Consider the following 18,880-nt stretch of genomic DNA (forward strand, 5'->3'; position numbering starts at 1 on the left):
ACTACTGTGCATTCTAGTAACATATGGAAGATAATACTGTGCCCATTCTTAATCACTTAATTAAAATAATTGCTGGAACAACTTTATATAGCAATATATAGGTCTTTTTTCTGATAAATTTGTGTGGTTAGAATAAGTCATAGGGAGGGATTTTTACTGACTTGTCAATGGTGGTGAGTCTTAAAGCAATAACTTCAGTAACAAGACACTATATTCATTCCCACTTGGACAGAGTCTTGAAGAAGACAGAGTGGAGCAGTGGTGCAAGCTGCTGCCGGGGCTTGTCTAGGGATCTCCTGGCTCCATGCTGGAGAGGAAACCAAGGAGAGAGTGTTGGTTGGCTCCCTCAGCCTACTGGTTGAATCCAACCTGTCATATTTTTAAAACACGCAAGCAACTGTGGGTGTCTTTTGGAGGAAGTAATTGCTTTTAGCATTCTTTTCCTATTGCTTTCTGACCACCTCAGTACTTTCTTAAGGTGTTGCCCTTTATAACAGGAATGTGAACTATAAGTAGGCCTAAAGAAAATCAACAGTGACTCAGAAAATGAAAATTATCTGGAAAAAACACATTCCTTAGGAATACAGTATCATAGACACTTGATTATTTCTTCTTGTGGAAGGGGCCAAGGTGTTTTATGATACCATACAGTTGTAGCTGAGATTGGCCTGTAGCCCAATCAACTAGTCATTCCTTTCTCGTGTATTTCTGTATTGGACTTATGCTGAAATGCCCACAGGAGATTTGGGTAACTCTCTACAAATGCTTTTGCAGGTAGTGAGTGTTAATATAATTTAAAAAATCTGTTGTTTTCCCACCCCTCTCCTACTCTTCACCTCTCTTTGTGAAAAAGGTAAATCATTCAGAGGTTGCTTTCAGCAAATACCAGTTTGTTGAATTTACAGGAAGGGCTGCAGTTCCTCTATGCGCATGATGCTTTCTAACACATCACAGGCATCTTAAATAAAAACCATAAAAAACACACATGAAAACAAACAAATTCCTTTCCTCCCAAAATATCCATACAGGAAAATGCTACATAGCTAAGTATGCTAAATACAACTCTACCAGTAGCTTGTGCACCAAATTATGCTCACTGAATTGTGGATATCCTTTTTGGAAAATAAGGGCGTAAGACTCCTTCTTTCTTCTAACAGCACAAGTTGAAAAAAGCAGACATATTTAGCCGTCAGCTGCCTAAGGAAATGTCACTTACCAATGTTTAGGATGATAGATTGCATCCTTTAGATGTACCATTCTCTCTCCTTCCTCTCCAAGGAGATCCATTCTCAATTTTTCACCCTTAAAACCTAAAAGAATCATAACAAAAGCTTCTCACTTAATTCATCAGTTCTACTTCCTTCATTTTGTGAGCATTTACATAGCATAAAATGTGGTGCTTGTGGCACTCTGCTCTTTGCCCACATGTGAGCTTAGGCACAGCTACGCTGGTCAAACAAGCGGAACTGCTTTTTAAAAAAATTAAAAAAATAAAACCCTGTCTCAAATGCTCTTAGAAATATCTATATGAAAAGGAGTTTGTCCCTCTCTCCCACATATAAAATTACTCTGAAGTGTTGTAACAAGTTTTGGATTATCAGCATTCAAAGATAAATGAGACCAGGAAAAATGAGAAGTCTAAATCAACAACTTCCTGTAATCTGTGATTAAAAGGGCTGGAATATTCAAAATTATTCACAAACCTACATAAATGGGTATTGGGAGTCACATTACGGCCAAGATCAAGTGGATAGCTGTGAAGACAGCCCAAGTCCAGCTTGACCAGCTCCAAGCCATGGTCATAAAACCCGTGACTGAGATGCCTCTTGCAGAGCTGGTGCTCTCCAGTGCACTGCACCACTGCGGGGCTCATTACGCCGGGGCACAGCACCAGCCCCGGGGTATTATTTGCGGGGTATTTGGAAGGTGAGCCTTTCGAGGCCTTCAGTCTTACAGCACTGTTATCTCCACTTCAGTGTCAGCTATACTCAGTGTGGACTAGACTCAGTACATATACATTTTTTTGCTATAGTTTACGAGTACTCTTCATAACAGAAATACATCTCTGAGATTTCTGAGTGGGGTCTGAGTAGCCTTGGGGTTGCAGCATTATAGAAATGAGCTAACACTGCTTCTGGATTTGAAGTGGCCATACAAGTAATATATCAGTGTTTGCCTGCAATATGTCTGAGCTAATTACTCTTCTGGATCCAAACATGCCAGCCCTGATCTGTCTGTGTCTATACAGACAATAATTGTCTGCAGATAATGGTGTACAGTTACTGACACTTTGGACATATATAAAGAGTCAGTCAGGAACTTTCCATTCATCATCTTGTACAGAGAAGCGGAAAAACAAACCCACCTTAACTCTTTATTGCTCTCTTTTCTATTTTAACCTTGGTGTTACATCTTCAGTTAAGTTTCCTGCATATTCTGTGTTCTGTACCGAGTGCAGCAGTGTCAACCAGAGACAGTAGGAAAGCTCCTGAGATTAGGCACTGCCCTGAGAGAAACGGTACTGGATCCTACTAGAGATTCTGCAGGTTAGTTACACATGACTGAAAATGGACAGCAACAGATAGATGTTAAAGGAAAACTGAAGGAAAAAACCCCAAATCAACAAGCAAATATTTCATATTTCCCCGAACTACTCCACCTCCAACAGTTTGTGGCTCAGGAACATTTTCATCCAAAGTGTTGTCTCATGCTTAATAGTCACTGGTTATTGCCATGAGTTTAGCTTGTGGCCTTGACAATCTTATAGCAAGACAATCTTATGACAAGTTATAGCACCCACAACTTCTGTTGTTCCATATATATGAAGAACTACCTCTCTCTGGTCATTTTGGAGGTGGTACCTGCTACCTTCCTTTGATTCCCACTAGTTCCTAAACTGGAGGAGAAAAAGTCATTCCTTATTTACCCTTTTCACATCACTCATGATTCCACAGACATCTATCCTACTGCATCTTTCTTCTGGGACCTCCTTCCAATTTGAAAATTAACCATTTAATTCTGTCTTGTCCCTTTAACCAATTAAGAGATGAAAACCTTCTCTCTTATCACAAGGCTGTATGGTTTTTTAAGAGGTTTTAGTGAAAGATCTTGTCAAAAACGAGCAAGCTTTATCTTTTTCCTTGTATTTGTTTAAGGAATTCCCTATGTCACTGAAGTTTATTTATACACCAGTTTTACTGTTTATTATAGCTTTAACTCATTTTCCTGCTACAAAATCAGTTTATTGGCCTGCACGTCCATTGATCTGTTATTTCTAGGTATTTGGTATCACATTAGCTGCCTTCTTGTCCATCAGTACAAAGGCATTTTTAAGAGGAGGCACTGAAGAGGCTAATACAGGTTTAACTCCCGTTAGCATGATGAAAAGGGAATTGAACACACTTCTCACCTGGCATGAATGGCAGCCCTGTAAGAGTGTGGGTCCTCCTTCAGTTTTGTGAACCATACCCTTTGTTTCTTCAGCTTTTTTTTTAATATCCATGAAAATAAACTATTTTTCATCAATGGAATGCTGCGCACATTGCATCACATCAGGCAAGAGAAAACAAAAAAAAAAATGTATTTTGGTTCAACCAGAATCAGTTGTGGTTTTCAGGGGTTTTTTTCTGGTTTGTCTTGAAAAAATAAAATCTCTATTTGCACAGCATAACGACTTTCCAGGAAACAGATTATAACATTTGATTCTGCTCTGAGTACGTACCAAGTTTTGACTTTTTTTCTTTAAACTAAATACGATGCCTCGGTTCATACATCTGTGAGATCAAAAATGCATAGTTCCAAAGCACCGGTTAGGAAATCTCTCAAAAAAGCCCAGGTGTCCAAGGAACAGTTTGACAAGCAGAGAGACAAAAGGAACACAGGGAAAGGAACAATGTCAGAGAAGTGTGAAGACAAAGGGTCTGGAGGCAAGGTTCGTGCTCAGGGTCAGAGGGGGAATAGAAACTCCACCGGTGTCAGCTTTCTCTCTGTAATGCATCTCTGTCTCAATTCATGCTAAATAGATCGGCACGTACTGCTGACAGCCTATTATTTTACAACCCATACGCTTTCTAATATATTTAGATAACAGTACAGTTCAATCCCTTAGCTAGATTATCAATAGGACGTAATGACAATCCACATATTTATAGATTTGTTTTATGGTAGCATAACAGTGAGAAAAGTGTTGTCTTTTCTGGGGACTCTGGTGACAGCAGTACTCCTCAAACGGAAGGGAGAGAGCTGGCCTCTTAACTGGCCTCTCCTTCTGCTACCAAGAGCTGTTTGGAGATTGAGTCAGCGGAGCCTAGGGAATGGCTCAATCTTATATAAAGCAGATATCTGCAGTAAGTCAGATTAGTTGTGCCTGAAAGTACCTGCTTCTTCCAACTGTAAGTTTGCATATTGTCAGTTAGGCTACAAATGGCTTAAGTTACGTGAGGTGAATCTCAGTTCAGGATGCCTAATCTTTTCACCACTAATGCTGCTGTATTATTTAGCCAGCAGAATAATATCTAGTTCTACTTTTGAGAACAGAAATATCTCAGGAAAAATTTAGTAAATTCCCAAATGATCTTTATTTACAGTTTGTCCAGCTTCTGTAATATTGCTTTGACTAGTTTTAAGACAGAGGAAGTTGGCAAGCTTTGTATCTATCCCCTATAACAGCAGTTACCATCAGAGGGCAACAGCCAAAGCCAATCCATCAAACTCGTCATTTGCAATGTCTCACTTTCAAACACCATTTCACACCACACCCTCAACATATCAAGAACAGCACATCAGGAATATCCGTGTATGAGGGCATGTGTAGATGGGAGGTATAATCTGAGGCTTGTTTGAGCTGGGGGTCATATATTTGTTGTATGAAGGAGATAGTAGTAATAGCTTGCGTATGTGTAAATTTTCCACCAAAACCAGTCGTTCACCAATCTCTAGGCCTTGCTTAATACATTAGCTTTCTGTCCCAGACCACTTTTTCTTCAGTGCAAATTCCTTGTACTTCTCCAGAACTGCCTCCTAATCTACAGCCAGTCAAGTGGGCAGTAACACAGGCGGCAGCTGCAGACTTTGCCTGTTGAACTCACAGGTTTCCTCCCTTTCCACAGAGCGGTGCAAAAGCAGAGTTGGGCTAACCGGCGTGATAGGACCTAGCCATATCAGCATTTTTAAATAGATTTCTTTCAAACAAATATAAATCCTGGTATATGAGGCCTGGCTACAGTTTCAGTGGCTTGTTTTTCTTTAACTAGTCAATGAGGGCTGTATGAAAATAAATTTGGTTTTAGCAAAATTTGAAGTCTATCCCAGAAACTGTTTTCTGTTTGTTTGTTTTTAAATCAGCTTAATTAAATAAATTGACATTTACACCTGGTACAGACAAGCTATAGCTTCTATGTTTTATGAAAAGATAGTAAGTTTCAGGTCTTAAAGTTATGACAATAATATTAAAAATATGATTTATGATCAAAGTTTTACTAATGTGTCTATATCCAGCTGTTGAAAAATGCTGAAAACTTTTCCAGCCAAGGCCTTATGGATACCTTCATTCCATGGCTGCTTTTTTTGTCCATACTTTTTTCCAAGATGCAGTATAATTCCACATTTTAGCCAAAGATTCCAGTCTCATGCTATATAGACTGTCAGTTGATTCTTTGTCTTCCTGCTCTTCTGCAGCATGCCAACACTACTTCTTGCTCTCCAGCTTTCTTTTGGAGAGCAATTTAATTGCATTTGAATGCCTGGTCCCTGGACTGTTCTGTGGAGCCAGGTAGCTGATGATCAGGAAGCCAGTCTTTGGAGTCCAAGATTGCAGCTGGAAGCTGCTGGAACAGGCTAACCAAAGAGGAGCTGTTGAAAAACAGAGCAGCAGCAGAGGCTGATAAAGATGAGCTGTAAAAGGCTGTCTTCAAATTCTCTCTCCTGTGGAGGGAAGTAAGTGCTAACCCTGGCTATCTGGAAAATCTCATGAGGCCACAGATCTAGAGGGATTATTATATTTTTTTATTAAAAATAAAATGTAGTTGCGGGATCTGAGTCCTCCCCCATACAAGAGAGTACGTGGGGTTTCTTTGCAGTTTTCCTTCTGCTCCCACTGAAATCAGCTGGAAATCACAGTTGATCTGGGTGGAAACAGAATCTACACAAAGTTCAGCTGGCTTTTCAGCTGAAAGCTCCCAAGGATTTTATCACTGGTCAAAGATTCCTTCCTGTCTTATGCAGAATTTTCTTTTAACCATATAAGCTGTATTTTTCCACACTAGCATATGTTCACAGAAATATTAGAACTGCCATACCTAATCAGACCAGTGGTCCATCTAGGCTAGTATCCTTGGCTCCAGATACCTTAGAGGAAGGTGCAAGAAAATTCGTAATATCGTATCCCAGAGGAAGTATCTTCCTAATCTTTGGCAGTTTTTGGCTAGCTATTGCCCTGAGCATGAGTGTTTATATTCCTTATACACTTTTATCCTATCTACATGTCATCTATCATGTATGTTCTATTGTTTGAACTATTCTCTACAGGTTTAGGCATAAAGGTCACAATAGGACAGAGGTCATAAGTCACAGTAGATCAAAAGCCACAGCGTGTCAAATGTTGTAAAATAATTCATGCTCATGTATACAGCACGTATATAAAGTGATAGCTCATGCTAAGGCATTGCCTCGCATTGCTCTTACAGCTACAACTCCCCTAAGAGCGTTATAATATCCTATTGACTTTCTTGTGGATTCATCGTGCTGTGAATTATTTCTGGCCAGTGGAATGCATGGAGTTACCTTTTGGGTATTACTTAAGCAGGCGTCTTGTGATTTTGCCAGAGATCTTTTTTGCAGGAGTCAAGGTGTGTATTGTTTCCCTAGATTTTTTTTTTTTTAAGAAAAAAAAAGAAAGGGAAAGAAACTGAAGATTTACACTTTGGCTTAAAGATATATTGGGTATATGAAAACAGCTCTTTTTTTTTTTCTCTCCCATAAAAGAACTGATCCCATGGTCTCAGCAGGGATATGTATGTGAAGCCACATTCAATAAACCTTAGGTGCCACAATTTTCCTCTATTTCCTCTTAAACCAAAGAATAGACAACTGCCACATATCCTTTTTTCCCCAGCATTCAATCTTCTTAATTTCCTACATGCAGTTACTCATGTTTTTTTGCTCCTCCGTCATTGTTCTGTTCATCTTGGAAGAAAAAAGAGATAAGGAATAAAACAAAAAGCTCTGTAAATGATCCTTTTCCTAAGGACACTTTACTCCTAACTGTTTGACTTTTCACCCTTTGGTTGCTTAGTGGAAAAGCCATTACTTGCTTGCTGAGGAAAAAGCATTTAATGAATCACAAAATCATTCAATTATTCTTAAAAACATTTCACATCACACATCTTTTTCCAAGTAAAGTGTGCATTTTTCACATTTAAATGGTGCATAACTGCCTCATACAATGTGTCCCTAGAGTTAGAGACATTTTAACAGAAGGGTTCCAGGACTATACAGAGCATTTTGATATATATTAGCATTAAAGACCTTGCATTAAAGATACAGAATTTCCTCTTCTCTCTTCACTGTCTTTCAACAATATTTATGTAAAATTGCATTTCTGCTGTTGTGAAACGTCTAGCTTTGTACTGAGCTGAGATCTGCATGCTTTGCTTACTTCGGCATGCTGCAGTACCACATGGTAAAAGTGAAGTATATAGTACAGCTATTAGCTAATATGAGGCAGCAAAGTGTTTGGAACGTTTTTTAAATGAAAGGACAATTTATTTAGGAAGGCAAGTAAGAGATTTCCTCAGAAATATACATTGTTCTCAATCGTTATTGAGCCTGATGCTGATCTCTCACCACTTTTTCTCTGTTTTTATGAGAGAAGTGCTTTCTGCAGACTGCAGTAGCTGCCATTTCCTACACAACTTTTTCTTTTTCGTTTTTTTTTCCCCTCTGAGGTTTTTTCTTAATGGACTTACGTTGTAAAATGTTCTTTTCTGTATTTTACGAAAACATATGTACTTTACCCAGCAGAATCAGGTGGCTGACTTGGTTTGTAAAACCAACTTGAAGGCTGCACTTTTGCTGGGGCAAATGGGAATCGGTCTGTTTATTTGAATGCCAGTATATGAAACTGTACCAACTAAGAATCTGGCCTTGAATTTATAAACTTTCCTGCACTTTTATATCCCTGTAATTTAAACAACTAGTTTTTTCCATAGCAATGATTTTTTTTTTTTTAAATTTAATAGGAAAGAGTGGTATTTATAAAATAGCTTTAGGCTAGCTTAGATATCTAACTTAGGCACAGTTTTAAGAACTAAACCTAGGTGTTTGTACTTCCCTGCATAGCTGGCAGAGAGACAGAGGTGCTGGGGGGCTGTAGGAGCAGGGAGCAGCTGCAATTCAAAGCACCTAAATCAGATGCCTGAAGTAGACAGCGTGAATAACCCTCTAGATGACTGGAATTATTGGACCACATTAGAGAGAGAGGAAAAAAGTGAGGCTGGCATATGGTGAGTGTCCTACATATGGTATGTTGTTTATATGTGTTTTTTCCGTTAGCATTTCTCTTTCCTTTGTTGCTCCACCTCCTCCTGCAGTCTCTCCTAACAAGAATGTTAATTCAGAAACTTTTGTGGTTGAAGAAAAGTTTTCAGACCGACCTACACTATTCTCAAGAGCACAAAAATCAGGCAAAATGAGTTAGCTCTCTCTCCTGTACTCTGGCTCACTTACACAGCGCTCTGTGTGTTTGTGCGTAATTTTCTATTTCCTTTTATTTCTCTGGAGCCGATAAGGTGTGGGGGGGGTTAAAATCACTTTGCCATAAAATTTAGTATATTTCACCCCTCAAACCCTGTGTTTTGTACACACTCAAATATCAATACATTTTGCAATAATTAGAAACAATAGGCGTCACTATGATAGACACGTGCTCTTCGTACTGCATTAATTCCTTCGGTCTGGTCAAATCCTGGTCTTATCCAATGTAGCTTCAGGGGGCAGCTCCCTTGTGCTGCCAAAAACAGGCTCCACCTGGTTCCGATTAGCTTTGCACTGGTTGGATCTGCCCAGTGATGGCGTAAGAAAATACGGAGCAGAGAAGCCTGCAATTGAAGCCGTAGATTCATGGCCTATAAAACTAAAAAGGCTATTATGGTCATCTATTCAGTCTTCCCCCCTGTGTAAGGGGCACCAGAACTTTTCTGAATTACTCTTTTTTTTTTTTTTTTTTTGTGAACTATAGCTTAGATTTTAATGGAGAAAAGCATTCAATCTTGATTTAAACCTTCCAGTGTGTTTCTCCAACTACATCTTCTAACCACTGGCTCTGTTATACCTTTGTCACTGGACTGAAAACTTTAGTGTTATCAAATTTCTGTTTCTCACATAGTTATTTATAAGCTGTGATCAAGTAACCTTTTAAGTGCCTCTATGATAACCTAAATAGATTCAGCTCCTTGAGTCTTTCAGTACAAGGAATGTTTTCTAATCCTTTCATCATTCTTGTTGCTTTCCTCTGAACCTTTTCCAGTTTTTCAACAATCTCCCTTGAATTGTGGACACAGTATTTCCAGAACTGGTTGCATCGGTGCCAAGGACAGAGATAACACCACCATATTGTATATTTCTCTGGTGATGTCCCCATGGGTTGTATCAGATCTGTATCTACCCTCTTGTACTCACAGCTCTTCCCAGCTGATTATCTGCTCTGCAGGCTTTTTCAGACTGACTTCAGTCTGCGGGCAGGGTCCCTACCTTGTGGCAGTGACATACAGTCTTTATTATTAGAGCGGTGTTTTATGTTTAGACCAAAATTTACAGTTTGTTTAACTGTGGCCAGTTTCCTGAGCAATTTGGGTTCCACAGTGACTTGGCTCACTATTTACTAATCTTCCAATCATTTCAAATGCAAGCTTTCTAAATATGTTTTCTTATCACTGATAAAAGAGTCACAGACAGAAAAAAAAATCACAGGGCCATGCCTTTGTGGGTCACTGTTAAAATAAACACCACTGGTTATTTTTCCCCACTTACTACATGCTTGAGATTGAGATTTGACTCTATTTAATAGGTACAATATTGATTTTAATAAATTTTTTCTTCACCAAAATATTATGATTAACAACTAAAAGACTTTCCAATATTCCTCTGCATATTTAATACTACTAAAATTACCTTTATCCTACCAAATATATACTCTTATTCAACAATATGTAGTTAGCTTTGGCAAGATAATTTTCCATAAACTTCTGTTCTCACTGCTTTGATTAAAATGAACTAATATTCCGAGAAGCCATTCCTTATTTTGCTTGAGATCAATGTGTGGTTGAAATGCCTATAGACATTTAGGTCATCAGATTTATTCTTTTTAACTATTGACGAAAATTTTTGCATAGTTGTCTTGAACCTCCCTAGTTCTCCAAAACGTACTAAAAATCCTCACTAACTGTGCAGACAGGTTCTCTGCCAAATGTATTAAAATACCTCCATGCAAATTATTCAGGTCTACTGATTTTAAAAATGTCTAGTTTTATTAGCTGCTATTTAACGTTCTCCTGCACTACTCCTGAAACTGAGCTTCATCATAATCATCTGATATGAGTACATCACTTGACTTTTTCCCAAAATACAGAAGAAAAATATTTGAGAAGGCCTTTTTTAAAAAAATGTTATTACAAAAAGTCCTAGTAATTTCCATCTAATAATGGAGCAAGGCAATTGTTAGGATTTTTTGTTCATAATATAATTTCAAAATGTCTTCACATTGTCCTTATCTCTGTTTTCTCTTTGTGACCTTTGGCTTTCTTTAGCAATGCTCTATAATTCCCAGCTTCTAATTTACATTAATTGCTACACTTTCCCCTGCTCCTCCCTTTTGTTTTGTTTTTTTAGTAGCTGCCTTCACATACAAAGTCATTTTATTATTTTCAACAAAAGCGTAGGAGGTTTTTCCTTGATTGTGACTTTTCTGAGGTGTCCTTTACAGTGCATTTAGCAGATTGAAGTTGTCAATCAGTTTTTTCCTTTAATACTTTCTCCAAATAACTGGTTCACACTCACTGTTATCTTTGCAAAAGCTGACTGTCTTATATCACCAAACACAAAGACTGGATTTTAATTCATTTGTTTATAACAAATATAATCAAGTTGTAGCTATGTGCACATCAGCAATTAATTTTTAATTCTCTGATTCCTATGTCACACCGAAGTCTAGTAGAGAATTCCTCTGTGTTGGATGCGGTTACGGAAATTGTCATTTTTAATTTGTTTAATGTAGCTGATGTTTTAGTATAGACATTCTGAGGTTTCCAGCTCATATTAATATTATTCCATACCCCATAAGCATTTTTTCCTTGTTAAGATATTTCATGACCTGTATGGAAGAAATACAGACTTTTAAAATTATTATTTCAATGTGACAGCAATGAGAATCTTTCAAATGAGGCATAAAAAGTGAGATATAAAATATCAGTCTGATACAACTACAGTTTGAATTATTGCTTCATAATAGAACGTGGTTTTAAAAATATTGACACAGTTACTGAGAGGTGTGAAAGTTTTAAAGTACAGAAGTCGTTTGGGTTTTTTTGGTAGGAGTAAAGTGTGAACCTGGATTCACAGTGTTCTCTCATAGCCTCTGTTTATTTACAGTATCATATGCAGGTTGCTCTCTTCAATGCTTTAAGCAGAAATAGATAACAGACTGCAAATGCAGCTACAATTATAACAAATTATAAATTTCTGGAAATCGGGTCTGAAATTCCAGCCTCTTTGAAGTCAGTAGCACTCAAATTGTTAGACTTCCAGCAATTTTCTTCGCAAAACGCTGTTCCATATTATAATGATTTAACTTGCCACTAGCTTCATGGTAAAGTTCACTAACTGGACCATAACTCCCAGTTACCTCACTCTGATTTAATCCCATTCTTTAAGAGGGTGAAACCTATTAAAAAATGGTATTAAATAAGAACGCTTTCAGGGAATGCATCTCCTAATTCTTGCTACGTGATTCCCTAGAAACATTTTTAAAGAGGAATACTGCATTTCTATTTGTGTCACAAGCAAACTATTCTTAACGACAGATCTGAACTGAATATCTGAGGTATACGTTTCTAATCTTAGGTATAGTTGCCTTATAATGATCCGGTTTCATTTCTTTTACCCTTTATCTTTCCTATTTAGATGAAAAGCTCTCCCGTTCAGTCCACAGCACATGATGCAAAAGGGCAAAGATCTCCATAGAGATGCTATTAAAATATTACTGATCATTCAACCGGTCACCATCTAAAATTAATTAGTGCGGTAATAAGTATTTTATCAGCAAGAACACAATGTATTACCTGTTTTTAGCGATTTTATGCCAGTACCTTATGGACGTATAATACTGCCTTACGTATATGACGGTTCGGAAAGGAAACACCAAACACGTTTGGAGAATACGATCAGTATTAAATGGATTAACAATAGATTTGGCTTCAATACAATAAATCCAGAGAGACTCTGCAAGCACAGGAACTAGCTACATTTTCTACACAGATGTATTTCCTACTATTTAATGTACATAAAACACATGAATTGAATTTGTTATTGGTATTCTGTACCATGAAGAGAGTCAGGAAAAAATCCATATAACCGTGCATGAGGGTAATGCTACATACGAGAAAATAGCATATTGTGCCAATCAGGCAAGTATTCACAGCAAAATGGTTATTAGGGGACGTTCATACGAGCGGGAACACTTGTTTGATTTGGGAGAGGCCAAGGTTGACCGGGCCTAGTGACTAATACACCCTATCACCAGTCCAGAATAGTTCTTGAGGCTATGTATCTGGGAAACTGGACTTTCTCTGCTCATGCTCTTTCTGATCAGATTTGTCTTTTTCTGGCAGCTTTTGCCAGCAATCAGATTCACTGGAAACATAAAAGAGAAAATGATTGCTGGAGTTGTGCTGAACAAGCGGAGCATTATCTTTCTTCTTGCTCTGTTTGCCCATGTGCACAATGAAAGGAAGCTGGCAGAGGTCCTGGTCCAGGAAAGGAATTAGGAGCTTTATCATCAGACAATAAGTCGAGCAAATTGCAGACCACAAACTACTCCTCTTCAGAGTACTGCTGAAGGACTCATGGCTGAACTCGGTGCCTTAGAGGTACTAGGAGGAAGTACAGGGAGCTTGTAAAGATGAGTAGCCAGAAAATGAGGGATGCTTGTGCAAGGTCTGCTGATGAGCAGCGGACAAAGGAGAACACAGAAAAAAAATCTAAAATTCTAGAGCCCTGATGTCCTGGTCTTTTTAATTTGTTTCAAAAGGTGCAATAATCCATCATACTTACTGCTCCAAAGCCTTTGTTGCTCACGTAATAATCTTCCAAAGGAGAGCACATTTAATGAAAGATTATGATAATGTACATGGATTATCAAATGAAACCAATAACTAAGAAGAGGACTATTTGTTTAACAGTGTTTCCATTCGATATAAATAAATGAAAGAAAATTTTCAAAGGAAGGAATTAAAAAACAAAGAGACTTCCACGACCAGTGAAATAAAATCTTTCTGCCCTTCATCGTCTTTGTTATCACACAGCTCTTCCTCAAATTCTGATTCAAGGGGTACAGGGGAGAGGTTTTAATATTATATCCTGTAAAATTAAAGATTACAAAGTGGAACATTGACATGGTGACTGAACCCCTTTGAGCTGGTCTTTGGAACCTTGGAAGGAGTCCAGATTTTTGCTAACTCTTTGTTTTCGATCCAAAATAATCTGGAAATAGTAGCTGTAACAGGAGTGATATTAACGTATACCTGTAATAAGGACACAAATTGGTGGAAATATGTCAGCTTAGTCCCTTCTACTAGCGATACGAACTTTACCTTAACATGATCATCTCACACAAATTCTTTCAAATGCCAAACGGTTTGAGGGTCATTTAAAGGTTTGTTTTTTTTTTTTTCCATTATAAATTGACACACACACAGAAAGAGAATTGAAGAAGATTAAGCAGAAATCCAATCCACCAAAAATCTTTAGGGGTAAATTGTTCCCCTAATAATTGCTCAATCTATAAACACCTGAATAAGATACCTAGAGAAAATTGTTTGAAATTCTTATAGACTCCGTACCTCTGAAGATGCTGCAAATCTGGTCTACTAACACTGGTTAACTGGTTACATAAGGAACCAGGGAATCATGAGCAGTGCTTAATTTTCTGGAGTGAGAGGTTTTCTTCTTTTCCCTACCCTTAGCTTGAGGATCAAATTTTCCATACAAATTGGCATGGTGTGGTAGATTTTCCCTCTGCTATTCCATATCCCTGATATTCTCTGTGTGGGGAACTGCCACTAACGCCAAAGGGATACTTGGCTCGTTGTGCTCTCCTGATAGCTACTTCAGAAATGCTGTCAGATTAAATAGCGAGGGACAGCAGCATTTTAGTTGTGATCCATCAGGCGGATCTGAGAGGAGCCGTTTGCCCTCAGAGAGGATAGACTTTCGAGACATATGGTGCTATAATGGGGGGGTGGGGATTTTTCAATTCCAATCCACCCATTCCGGATGAGAGAGACTGAGCTAATACCCTCGTGTATGGTACATTGCATCTAGCTACGGAAGTAGCGTTAGGATGGAATTTATGGACTCTCTAAATTGTTTGCCAGGAAATGTTTACTAGCTATGCACAATAAACGACTGTGAAAGCGTATTCCTGTGTTTAATATGATATGGTTATTTCCTTATATTTGGGTCATACTATTATGATACCAATAAAGGAAACTAAAAAAAAAAAAGAAGAAGAAAACAAACAAGCAACGTACGTTCATATTTATGGGACTTCATTTGGGAAAGTCTGATTGACTACAAATTGTGCAGGGTAAACTTACTGCATGCACCCCTGGATACGCGCCATGCCTGCCATATTAGAAATTAAATACATGACTTATTTTTAGAGCAAAATATTCTCATCATCAAGTCAAGGTATGTTTTAAAAAAAGATTTGCTACCGCAGCTGCAGGGGGTCATACATAATGAAATTACTGTACGTGTATAAGGGAAGACTACCCACCTCCTTTCCCAAATGGGTACACAGCTTCACAATTTAGAAATTAAACAGGCAGCTTTGGATTGCAGGCTGAAATCTTGGAATTTTGCTCTGGGATGTGACCTTTTCTCCCATAGAGCTCACTGTTGTACCAGGGACTACTGTACAGTTTTATAGGGTGTGTTAGATTAGATACATTCCCAAACATTTTCCTCAGCTAGGAAGCGAAGTCAGAACTTTGTCTGGTAATCTGTGCAAAGAGCTTTTTCTGCTCCTTCATTTGCTTTAATGCGAAGCTTTCTATTTTTGTATAATGCATCTAAGAACTCTTCCTATTATTAAAAGAAAACAGGCACTAACCTAATTTGTTTTAATTGTACATTAAGGGTTTGAGCCTGGAGGTATGCTCGTATTTTTGCATGGTTGAACACCCTCTTTTAGTGTATGCATGTGTGTATTTATACATCCAGTATGCTGTTCATGATAGGATTTTCAAAGTTTAGTAAACAAATCTCTGTAGCAATGCAGTTTCTCAGTTTCTACTTGCATTTTCTGCAAATAAGAATAACTACAATAGACAAACATACTTTCTCTCTTGCTTACTATGAATATAACAGGAGATTAACTGATAAAAATAAATGAAAGAAAATTCAAAATTAGACAGCTCAACTTCTATAGCAGATCATTTAATGATTTTAGTGCAATAAAAATTTGAAAATGTATTAGTAAAATATTTTATCCACCAGGTCTCTTTCATACGTGTTTGTTTCAAAATGCAATTTTCAGTGGTGAGGTTTTTTTAACCACAAGGAACAGTATTTAGGTTTAGCTGCACTTTTTGTAAATTGCTATTACAGTCTAACAATGAAGCTGATCCTGCGAGGTCGATGGGGAAAAGAAAAGACTCAGCACTTCTCAAGGTCAAGTCTGAAGACAGTTCATGTTGTAAAACATTTAAAGGATGAATTGTTTCTCTAAAATGTTTTCAGAGTCCCTGCAGTAGTAAAAGTATATGAAAAATACATTATTCCGTGATACTGCTAGAAGTAAAAAGTAGTAATAAGAAAGAGGCACTACAAATGTCTTGGTGACAGCAAAACTTGTTTCTACAAATGGGAATTTGTACGTTTGGATGCACTATGAATGCATGATTCATACCATGGGATATTAGTTTTCATTCAAACCTGATTGTTTCAAATGAAAGAGCTTTAGATAAGATTTTTTTAATATTGTAAATATCTATCTCAGCTTAATCCTGCTGCCTACAACTAATGAGATGAAAAATCCAAAATACTTCCAAGGCAGTTTACCTGGACAGTGTCTGCTTTATTAGTTTTAATCGGAGTTGCATTGGGTATCATGAAGGAAAAGGCACGGCTTTCAGTGTAACATAGCCAAGAAGCTGACATGTCTTGTGCCTTTCTCTTCCATTAGAGACATGCTATGCCTCCAGATGCTGCAGTCTGGATTTAGGGGCATATACTGCTCTTGCACAAATAAGAGTTGCATATGTTACGAGTTAATTCCATTTTGTTGTGTTCTCTTGCACATGGCGTTTTGAAACAGTTAAATGGAAAATATTTTTAGTTTACCGTCTTGTATTGAAATATACTTGGATTATTAAATAAAATCTAAATCCCTAAGTGATACGTTCTACAGCTCAAATGCACAAATGCGTAAAGTTCATGGACAAAATCCCTATAAGGGAATTGCACAAATCCAGACAGTGTCCCCACATACTGTATTTTGCATTTGTGTCTCATTCAGCTGAAAAGTATGCCAAATAACATACCTCTTCTTCGCTGTACAGCTGAGCTTCACCGAGCCCACAGAGTTAGGCACTTTCCGTTTAGAAAAGAAGGGGTAGAAATAAATGGGCTTCACGCTTTTATTGTGGGTATCTAATTTAAGTCAAATATATGAGATAGGCATCGGTGAAGAGAGGAAGGTGGCCCCTGAGAGTGATTCAGTGCGCCAAAGTCCAACACGTATACTTAGATGATGTGAAAGTGCCTCAAAGATAATCCCTTACTGGAGTAGTTTATTGAACCCACCCTGAGCCCTGTCTGCATTGTATCAAAGGACATGCAAGTGTGATGCCTAATAAAGCATAACAAATACAAATATCTTGGAAAGGTTCATTTCAATAAGTAGTATAATATATCCACAGCTCATCAATAAAGCTACATTCTGTTTTGGGGAAATAAAACAAAAAAATGAGTTTATGCAAATGTGTTTCTGGAAGGCGTCTGTCTCCTTAAGGTATGCCACTTGGACCTTTCTTCAAGATAGTTAAGAACTTGCCTTTTTTTTTTTTTTTTTTTTAACATCAGTAGTGTCATTGATGCCAGCAAACTTAAAATAGTTTCCTGAGTCAGAATTTTTGAGACAGATGCGATTTTGTCTTTTGGTGATGTCTCTGCAAATTAAGCTCTTCTTGGCATGTATTTTTTAGGGAAATCTTGCTTGCCTTTTTTTTTTTTTTCTCTCATTCTTTCACAAGCCATCTAAAAAAACCAGTTTAATCTAAAATGATCATTTCAAACAATTGTTACTTTGTATTTAATTTCTCCTATCCGGTATCTGTTGTAAGCGTTATCTGCTATTAGGCTTTGAGGAGCATGATGCAGCTAGGCATAGAAAAAGTACATGCAGATTTTAGCTCTTTGTTTCCTACAGCTATTATTAATTAAGGTTCCAATCTTGCAAATGCTTCTAGCCAAGCAAATCGCCATGAATGCAAACAGGACTCTCAAAACACAGGAGTACTCCCACATGAAACTGGTGAAATGAATAGAGCCTGAGTTCTGCAGGGCAGTGAATATCTTTCCGTTCCGAATACTAGCTAGTTAGGGGTTTCTGCTCCAAGTCTAGAGCTCATCACACTATAAATCATAAGCAAACACACCTGCAAAGTAAGTGACATAATCCCAGCAGCTATTAAAACCTAGATATTTCGTAGTTATTTATTCTTGATGCATAGATATACGCATATGTGTCTTTTTCTCACTCCAGAGCAGAGCAAATTAGAAATGACTAAGAATACACTCTGTGAGTAGTATTTTACTCATTAATGTGTAAAAGAGGTGATGAAGATTAGTGACTTATCACTCTCCTAACATCCCCTGATGGAGGCAGAATTATGAAATATGCCCCCTGCTGCTGGTCGGGCAAGGGCCTGGAAGTGTCAGCCAGGGGACAACAAATATTTCAGGTAATGGCGGGTTTTTTTCCCTACTTCGGTCTTTGTAATGTAAGCATACTGCGTATTTACCCAGTAAACGGGTATAAGTCATAGCATAAAACATTTGATACACAAAGATTTGAATCACCTGTATTTTTTATTCTGGGTGATTAAAACTTGAAGTATAATCAGCAAAATATTAACTGCGCAGCACAGTAAGAAGTAAGCATTGTGATAAATACAGAGTGCTGAAAATACACTTCGCCTTTTTTCCATGCACAACTGTGTCTGTATTTTCAACGGGGGCTCTGGTAAAATGTCTTTCAAATATATATACAGATCAAAATCCACAATGCAAATTGTATCAGATAATAAAATGAATAATATGTAAAAATACAAGCCTTTTTTTTCTCTGTGATTAGTAATTTTAATAGGAGAATGGACTGAGTGTAGTGTCTAACTGTCAAGATCTGGAGAAAACAAAATGGAAAACATATTTTTCAGGCATCATTGACTTGCCTGTACATGCACTTTGAATACATTTCTAAATACAAATAAAAGATACGTACTATTAAAGTACCCTACAAGGCTTGTCAAAACTGTTTTTTAGTTCAATGTTCTTAAGTGGAGATAATACTAGAAAGAATGAAACAATTCTTAAATTGCAATAT

General features: G+C 37.6%; 1 long non-coding RNA gene across 2 annotated transcripts in view; it reads right to left on the minus strand.

Annotated features, from left to right (window-relative positions):
- Window positions 1–18,880, minus strand: part of LOC148057632 (uncharacterized) — a 31,138-nt gene that overhangs the window by 9,043 nt on the left and 3,215 nt on the right. For both annotated transcript variants that reach the window (XR_015704445.1, XR_015704440.1), the window contains exon 3: window positions 1,217–1,310. This is a non-coding gene — a long non-coding RNA (uncharacterized LOC148057632). The remainder of the gene's footprint in view (window positions 1–1,216; window positions 1,311–18,880) is intronic.

Source organism: Nipponia nippon, unplaced genomic scaffold (assembly GCF_047370975.1).
Source record: "Nipponia nippon isolate SJK-2023a ecotype South Korea unplaced genomic scaffold, ASM4737097v1 scaffold_1, whole genome shotgun sequence".
Classification (NCBI taxonomy): Eukaryota; Metazoa; Chordata; class Aves; order Pelecaniformes; family Threskiornithidae; genus Nipponia; species Nipponia nippon.